The sequence below is a fragment of the Coenobita brevimanus genome, chromosome 23 (genome assembly GCF_032717465.1).
Source record: "Coenobita brevimanus isolate Jiangsu-jjx chromosome 23, ASM3271746v2, whole genome shotgun sequence".
In the NCBI taxonomy this organism is placed as follows: domain Eukaryota; kingdom Metazoa; phylum Arthropoda; class Malacostraca; order Decapoda; family Coenobitidae; genus Coenobita; species Coenobita brevimanus.
The window spans coordinates 35,050,305-35,059,067 of record NC_136976.1 but is presented as its reverse complement, the minus strand read 5'-3'; positions in this window follow the sequence as shown (position 1 = coordinate 35,059,067).

The window sequence follows — 8,763 nt, the reverse complement described above, 5'->3', positions numbered from 1 at the left end:
GTTAAAATAAAAAGTAAGGACCAACAAGGAGCTGGGGTGAGGCGCAGGATTAAAGGTGAGGGTTGCAGCTGGACGGGAGGGCTGAAGTAGAGCTGAAAGAGGAATAGAGAGGGTTGAAACGACTGAAATAGGGCTAGAGAGGGTTGAAACAGGACTGAAATAGGGCTAGAGAGAATTAAAACAGCACTGAAATAGGGTCAGAAAAGTTGGAAACAGGACTGAGATAGGTTGAAATAGGAAAAAAATAGGGTGAGAGAGAGTTGAAACAGGAATGAAACACGGCGAGAGGGGGTTGAAATGGACCGAAATAAGGCCAGAGAGGCTTGAAACAGGACTGAAATAGGGTGTCAGAGAGGGTTGAAACAGGACTGAAATAGGGCCAGAGAGGGTTGAAACAGGACTGAAATAGGGCAAGAGAGGCTTGAAACAAGACTGAAATTGGGTGTCAGAGAGGGTTGAAACAGGACTGAAATAGGGCCAGAGAGAGTTGAAGCAGGACTGAAATAGGGCGTAAGGTGGTTGAATTAGACTAAAATAGGGCAGAGAGGGCTTAAACATGACTTAAATGGAGCTAGAAAGGGTGCCAATAGGGCTAAAAGGGACTGAATCAGGACAAAAGAGGACTAAGGTAGCTCAGTAAAGTACTATACGGGGCTACAATAGGTCTAGGAAAACTAAAGTGGGACTAGAGACAGCTACAGAGGGCTATAATAAGTCGAGGAATGGGTGAAGAATGGTTAGTAAGAGATTAAGTAGGTCTAGAGAGTAAGGTTAGAAAGGGCTAGTGAGGGTCTACTGAGGGCTGAAGTGAAGCGGGACACGAGAGTAATGGTGAGGGTTGGAAGGGGCTGAGGGATATAGTGTGGCTCAAGAGGGCTGAAATGGAACTAAAATGGATGAAGTAGGATTATTGAGGCTTAAAGTATAGCTGATGAGGCCTGAAATTGGTTACAAAGAGCTGAAATGGGGCTAGAAAGGATGAAGTGGGGCTAGAAAGGGCTGAAGTGAGACTGTTAAGGGCCGAAATAGTACTAGAAAGGGCGAAGTGGGCCTAGAAATGAATGAAGTGAAGCTGGATAGGGCTGAAGTGGGGCTACAAAGGATGAAGTGGGGCTAGAGAGGACTGAAATGGGGTTAAAAATGACTGAAATGGGGTTAAAAATGACTGAAGTTGGACATGAAAGGGCTGAAGTGTGGCTAAAGAGGACTTAAGTTTTGATAGAAGGGGCTGAAGTTGGGCCAGAAAGGACTGAAGTTGGGCTAGAAGAGGATGAAGTGGGGCTAGGAAGGACTAAAGTTGGACTATAGAGGGCTGAAGTGGGGCCTCAAAGGACTTAAGTTAAACTTAAAAGGGCTGAAGTGGGGCTACAAAGGGCTGAAGTGGGACTAGAAAAGGCTGAGGCGGGGCTAAAAAGAGCTATAATGGACCTACAAGAGCTGAGGTGGGGCAAGATAGAGCTGAAGTGGTATTACAAAGGGCTGAAGCGGGACTAGAAAGGGCTAAGAAAAGCTGATATACAGCTAAAAAGGATAATTAATTCCGCTAGCAGTGGGTCAGTGAGGGCTACAAAGGGAAGGGTGAGGCATGCGAATAAAGGTGAGCTTCCTATAAAGGGCTGGGAAGGGCTAGGGTGGGACAGGAGGGGGCTAAAAAAGGGATACAAAGTGTTCCTGATGTAGGGAAAACGCAGTATTTCAAGGGACTAAAATGAGGCATGACTCCAAAGGTAGGAAGAGATATCCTGAAGCGATGGGCGAACCAGGGCTAAGGTAGGAAGAAGTGGGGCTAGATTGGCCTGATATGGGGTTAGGCCGATCTGAAGTGAGGTTAGATACAGCTGAAAAGGGACGAGGTATGGCGGAAATGGGACAGTATACGGCTGAAATGGGTCTCGATTTGGCTGATAGGATAGGACTGAAATAGAGCTAGGAAGGGCAGAAATATGGCTAGATTGGGTTGAAGTAATGCTATATTGCTAGACTGGGATGAAGTGGGGCTTGAATGGGCTGAAAAGGGCTAGGCAGGGCTGAAATAGGGTTAGGAAGGGGATAAATGGTGCCAAGAAGGGTTTAGGTGCATATAAGTATTTAGGAGTATACAGGAAGTACAGACAGAGGTAGGCCTATAGGTCCATAGCGAGGTAGTGTGTTGGGAGAAACTAATTACTCGTATATATAAGCTTCACCAGCATGTGTGAGAAAAGGAAGGAAAAGAGGAACTGAGACTGGGAAAAACTGAAGAGGGACTGAGAAAGATGAAGTCTGGAGGAAAGACTGATTCGAGGATAGAGAGGGCTGACACAGGACTAAACAGACCTAAAGTAGGAATGGAAGAGCTGAGGTAGGACTAGAGAGAACTGAAATAGGGCTATGAAAGTCTGTAGCTGGGATTGGCAGGGCTGAACTGGGGCTAGGGAGGAATTAGGTGGGACCATGATTGGCTGAAGGTGGGTTATTGAGGAGTGAGGGAGCTGGACTGGAGAGAATTGAAGTGGGGCTAGGAAGAGTTGAGAGGCAGGGCTAATGAACGCTGAAACACAGTTAAAAAAGGCTTAATTAGGGCTACAAAAGGTTGGAGTAGAGCTAGAGGGGGCTGAGGTAGGGCTAGAGAAGACTGGTGGGGCTAGAGAATACTGACGTAGGGTTAGGAAAGGCTTAAACACGGCCAGAAAAAGCTGGAGTAGGGCTACAGAAGGCTAATGTGAGAATAGAGAGGGCTGAAGTGGAGATAGAGAGGACTGAAGTGAGGATAGAGAGGGCTGAGGTGGGAACAGAAAGGGCTAAAGTAGGAATAGAGAGGGCTGAAGCTGGACTAGAGAGGACTGAAATAGGGTAAGAGAGGGCTGACAGGAGGACTAAGGAAGGTTAAAATGACAGGCTGGAAGGGTCTGTTAGAGGGGAAGGACTGAGGAGGCAATGAGGGCTGGGGAGGGCCGGTGGAAGCTAAACAAAGATAACAGGAGTGCAAAGGGGTGAATACATTACCTAGTTAGGTAAATGCTGGGGTGGGGAGAGTGATGACGGGTGGGGTAAGTAGAGGGGTTAGGGTTAGGGTGAGGAGAAGGGTGAGGGCTGGGGTGAGGAGAGGAGTGAGAGCTGGGGTGAGGGTTGAGTTAAATTAGGGTGAGGGTGGAGTAATTCGTAAGTCAGGGCTAAAAAGAGAGCTACGCTAGGATCTCTCTCTCTCTCTCTCTCTCTCTCTCTCTCTCTCTCTCTCTCTCTCTCTCTCTCTCTCTGTATGTTGTTACGGAACAGAGAAAGATAATGTACACTTTAAGTGAGAATACTAAAAAATCACTACTGTCCCGTAAAGTTCCAGGTTCAAAACAAAAGAGTTAGGTAAAATTACAAGTTAAAGTTTAATGCTCAAACTAACAACAAAACATTCAGGACTCATAAGGATAATGTAATGGCAAATAAACAGGTTAAATATATGGTTAACTGCAATAGCCTCTATTAACACGAAATTAGCAAGAATAAATTTATCTAAGTCAGCCCTGATAAAATGAGATACCAGATAATACTCAGTGAATGCCAGATAAATTATTACAGATCCAAACTATTATCATAAATGACTGACACAAAACTCAACCTTAATCAAAAAAGACCTCACGAGGCCTAAGAATTAACCTTATACTAAACAGTACAAGAAAAAATACAACAACAGTTATACTCAAATTACACACAGCTGCTAGATGTTTGGAGATTTCTTGAGCACTCACAATAATAATATCTGTACAGGGGAGGACAGAGATGTGAACAAAATGAGGAGCAGATCTAAGTGGCAATGATGCAGAGACTGAGCTCATTATATAGGGGCCAGGAGAGCTTGATACAACTTGTAAGAAGGACGCGCAAATGAAGCCATGGGGACAAAGAGCTGAAAATCCCGCTCTGAATAACAGAGAGAACGACTTACACTACTATAACGGTAGAAGGGGGGGACTGAGGCAGAACACGCTCGTGATCAAACATGCAGCAACTGTGCGTTAAAATTACACAAAGGATGATGAAATCATAGGCTATGTAACACCTCCCCACAAAGAAAAAAGAAATTTACAAAGGAAATTTCTTATTACTCTAAAACAATCTGTATATGGCATTACAGAACATGCAAAAGTCTTTCCTAATGTTACAAAACATGAGATCTCCCTAGCATGTTCAGTCATAGGTACTTGCCAGTATCCCTTTAACAAATCAAACTTACTTATGTACCTAGCCTTTCCGATCTTGTCTATGCAATCTTCCACACGAGGGAGAGGGTAAGTGTCTGTTTTGGTTATCTGATTAACACGTCTGTAGTCAATGCAAAGCCGCTGTGACCCACCTGGCTTAGGGACTAGAGTGACAGGAGAACTCCACTCGCACTGACAGGGCTCAATCATCTTGTGGTCCAACAGGTAGCCAAGCTCCTTCTCGATGAGAGGAACTTTCACTGGGTTCACACGGTAAGGAGGCAGTTTAATTGGCTTTGCATCTCCAACATCGACATCATGCATCAACACAGTGGTTCTTCCTGGAGTGGCACGGAACACTTGCGGGTACTCCTGCAGTAATGCCGAAAACTCCTGCCTTTCCTTGGGAGGTAGATGAGAAAGCTTAGTCTGGAGATCATTCATGATATCAGGATTCTTCCCCAAACTATCACTCAGGCTCATACTGCATGGGAGAGCTTCACTTGCAGACTCGGGTGGAACAGCTACAGTGCAGACTGGATTATTTTCGTCCCGCCTGTGATATACCTTTAGCATGTTGATGTGACATAGTTGCTTGCTCTTTCTACGATCTGGTGTGGCGATGACATAGTTGACATCACTGAGTTTCTTCTCCACGAAATAAGGGCCACTAAACTTGGCTTGAAGAGGTTGCCCATGAACTGGTAGCAGAATCAAAACCTCATCTCCTGGCTGAAAGTGGCGTAACCTGGACTTCTTATCATACCAAGTCTTCATCTTCTCCTGAGCAGCTCCTAAATTCTCTCTCGCCAGCTGTAAAGCAGTGGACAGCCGTTCTTTGAACTTCATCACATACTCCAGCAGGTTGACGTCATCTTCCTCCGACAGCCAGCATTCCTTGAGTAGCTTAAGGGGTCCTCTTACTTCATGGCCAAACAGTAATTCAAAAGGTGAGAAGCCCAGTGATTCATTTGGAGATTCTCTTGCGGCAAATACGACGAATGGAAGACCTTTATCCCAGTCTTTCTGATGTTCCAAACAGTATTTCTTGAGCATCGATTTGAGTGTTTGATGATATCTCTCCAACGCTCCTTGGGTCTGGGGATGGTAAGCTGAAGACGTGATCTGGGAGATGCCCAACTCTTTCAGAGACTGCTTGAAAACATTCGACATGAAATTACTTCCCCGGTCTGACTGCACCTCCTTAGGCAGACCAAACTTGGTGAAGAACCCTAGCATTTCCTTAACCACGTTCTTTGCTGAGATATTTCTAAGTGGAATGGCTTCAGGATAACGAGTAGCCATATCAATCAGGGTCAACATAAGAAAATCCTGAAGAAGTCTTAGGAAGAGGGCCCACAATATCCACCAACACACGGGTGAAAGGCGCCTCAAAAGGAGGAATGGGAACTAGAGGTGCAACCTTTTCGGTCTGATTACACTTTCCCACAACTTGACAGGTGTGACAAGACTTACAATACCAGGAAACATCGCTGAAGATACCTGGCCAGTAGAAGTGTTTCAAAATGCGTGCCACAGTCTTCCTCACTCCAAGGTGTCCTGCCAAACTGGAATCATGAGCCACTCTAATGATATCCTGCCTACAAACACGAGGGATGACAACTTGATGTACAACCTCCCATTCACAGTCGGCTGATGCTGTTGGGGGTCTCCACTTCCTCATAAGTACTCCTGACTTTACATAATAACAGGTAGAAGCACCGGCTGACTCTTCTTCACTGTAAGCAGAGTTAGCTAGACCTTTCAACTCAGGGTCAGCAACCTGCAACTCAACCAACTCTTGACGAGACAAATTATCAACACTACGGGGTACTGCCTCATCTGGTGAGTGGTCCAAATTAGCAAGAAAAGTGTCAGCTAGGATAACATCATCATCATCATTATCCTCTAAATCACCAGTAACTTTAGACTTAGCCCTAGTGACAGCACATGCAGGGAACACATCAGGGACATCACAATCCTGGGACACAGCCACTGGCTCACTAGACAACTGAGGAGCTGGACACACTTGACTTCCACCAATATCATTTCCAAGTAAGAAAGTTACACCTGACATTGGGAGTGTCTCAACCAACCCAACCATAACGGAACCATTAACAAAACCAGACTCTAAATTCACTCTGCACAGAGGGACAGAGAAGTAATTATTCCCTACACCTTGTAAGATTACAGTTTCATCAGAGGAATTAACATTAGAGCCTAGAACACTGGTCAGCATAAGGGATTGGCAAGCACCTGTATCACGATATATTTTAACTGATTTCCTGTCATTACTGTCCAGAGGACTGACAAAACCATCAGACAGGAAATTAGCACATGAACTCTTGAGAGTGTCACCCACGTTACTGCTCAAAAGAGGAGCTCCATCATGAGAATTTAAGTTACCCCTCAAAGCAGGTTCAGTTAACTCAGTTAAAGAATTCTGGGAACTCTCAGGAGTGGACACTAGACCAATTGACTGAATATTTAAAGACTCCTTTTTGTTCACATCACGCTGTCTCCTGAAACATCTCTCCGTAGTATGACCAAGCTTACTACAATAAGTACATTTACTTTTCTGAAATCTAGAGGTGAAGCTGGTATTTACTTCCTGAGAAACATCATCTTTATTCTCTTTCCTGTTACCTGTACTCTGAGTAGAGGCAACGTACTTACTCTCAGCTTTCCTTTTTCCTCTAAAATATCTCTTGTGAGTGAGAACATATTCATCAGCTAAAACTGCAGCATCAGACAAATTACCTATTCTTTTCTCATCAAGACATAGGCTTACATCTTTATTAACACACCTTTTGAAGTCCTCCAGCAAAATCATCTGCTTAAATTTGTCAAAATCAGAATCCACATTCTTAGAATTTAACCACTGCTCTAACAGATCTTTGATTTTTGCATACTCAACGTGGGATTGCTTATCTTGCTTGTAAGTTGTCCTATATTTTACTCTATAGGCTTCAGGAACAAGCTCATAGGCCTTGAGAATCAAGCTCTTAACTACATCATAATTATCACATTGATCCTGAGGCAAAGATGCATAAGTTACTTGAGCTTTACCGGTGAGAACAGTTTGAAGGAGTACTGGCCAATTCTGTTTGGGCCAATTAAAACCTGTAGCTACCCTCTCAAACAACTGAAAATACTTTGTTAAATCAGATTCATTAAAAGGAGGGACAAGTTTAACATTTTTAGCCACATCAAAATCATCAGAGCTAGATGATCCAGTTCCACCTTGTTTCATGCGATACTCATGGTCTGCCTGAATCCTAGCAAGTTCAATTTGTGCCTGAAACTCAGCCTCCTTAGCAGGAGCCTGAAACTCAGCCTCCTTAGCATTTGCCTGAAACTCAGCCTCTTGAATACGAGCTTTTGCCTGAAATTCAGCCTCCTTAGCACGGGCCTCCTGCAGGGCTAGCTGTAACTTAGCTAATTCAATCTGCGTTTGCTCATTTCGAGGAGTTACATTAAACAAGCTTTCATTAATCATGTCAACAATTTGATCTTTAGAATGATGAGAGCGAACAGCAATTCCCAATTGTTGAGCAACAAGCTTAAGTTCATTCTTTGTTCTGTTTTCTATATCACACACTGTTTGCACATTTGACAAAAAATCTTTGGCTTCATCAAGTGTAGTAATAGTAGACATAATGAATAAGTAACAGTCACAAAATATCAAGCAATATCCTTATGATAATATCCTGAATATCCTGATATGAGGACGCCAAATTTATGTTACGGAACAGAGAAAGATAATGTACACTTTAAGTGAGAATACTAAGAGTCACTACTGTCCCGTAAAGTTCCACCTTCAAAACAAAAGAGTTAGGTAAAATTACAAGTTAAAGTTTAATGCTCAAACTAACAACAAAACATTCAGGACTCATAAGGATAATGTAATGGCAAATAAACAGGTTAAATATATGGTTAACTGCAATAGCCTCTATTAACACGAAATTAGCAAGAATAAATTTATCTAAGTCAGCCCTGATAAAATGAGATACCAGATAATACTCAGTGAATGCCAGATAAATTATTACAGATCCAAACTATTATCATAAATGACTGACACAAACCCCAACCTTAATCAAAAAAGACCTCACTAGGCCTAAGAATTAACCTTATGCTACACAGTACAAGAAAAAATACAACAGTTATACTCAAATTACACACAGCTGCTAGATGTTTGGAGATTTCTTGAGCACTCACAATAATAATATCTGTACAGGGGAGGACAGAGATGTGAACAAAATGAGGAGCAGATCTAAGTGGCAATGATGCAGAGACTGAGCTCATTATATAGGGGCCAGGAGAGCTTGATACAACTTGTAAGAAGGACGCGCAAATGAAGCCATGGGGACAAAGAGCTGAAAATCCCGCTCTGAATAACAGAGAGAACGACTTACTCTACTATAACGGTAGAAGGGGGGGACTGAGGCAGAACACGCTCGTGATCAAACATGCAGCAACTGTGAGTTAAAATTACACAAAGGATGATGAAATCATAGGCTATGTAACAATGTGTATATATATATCCATCCATCCATCCATCATCCAATCCTACATTGCCCCTCTCTCT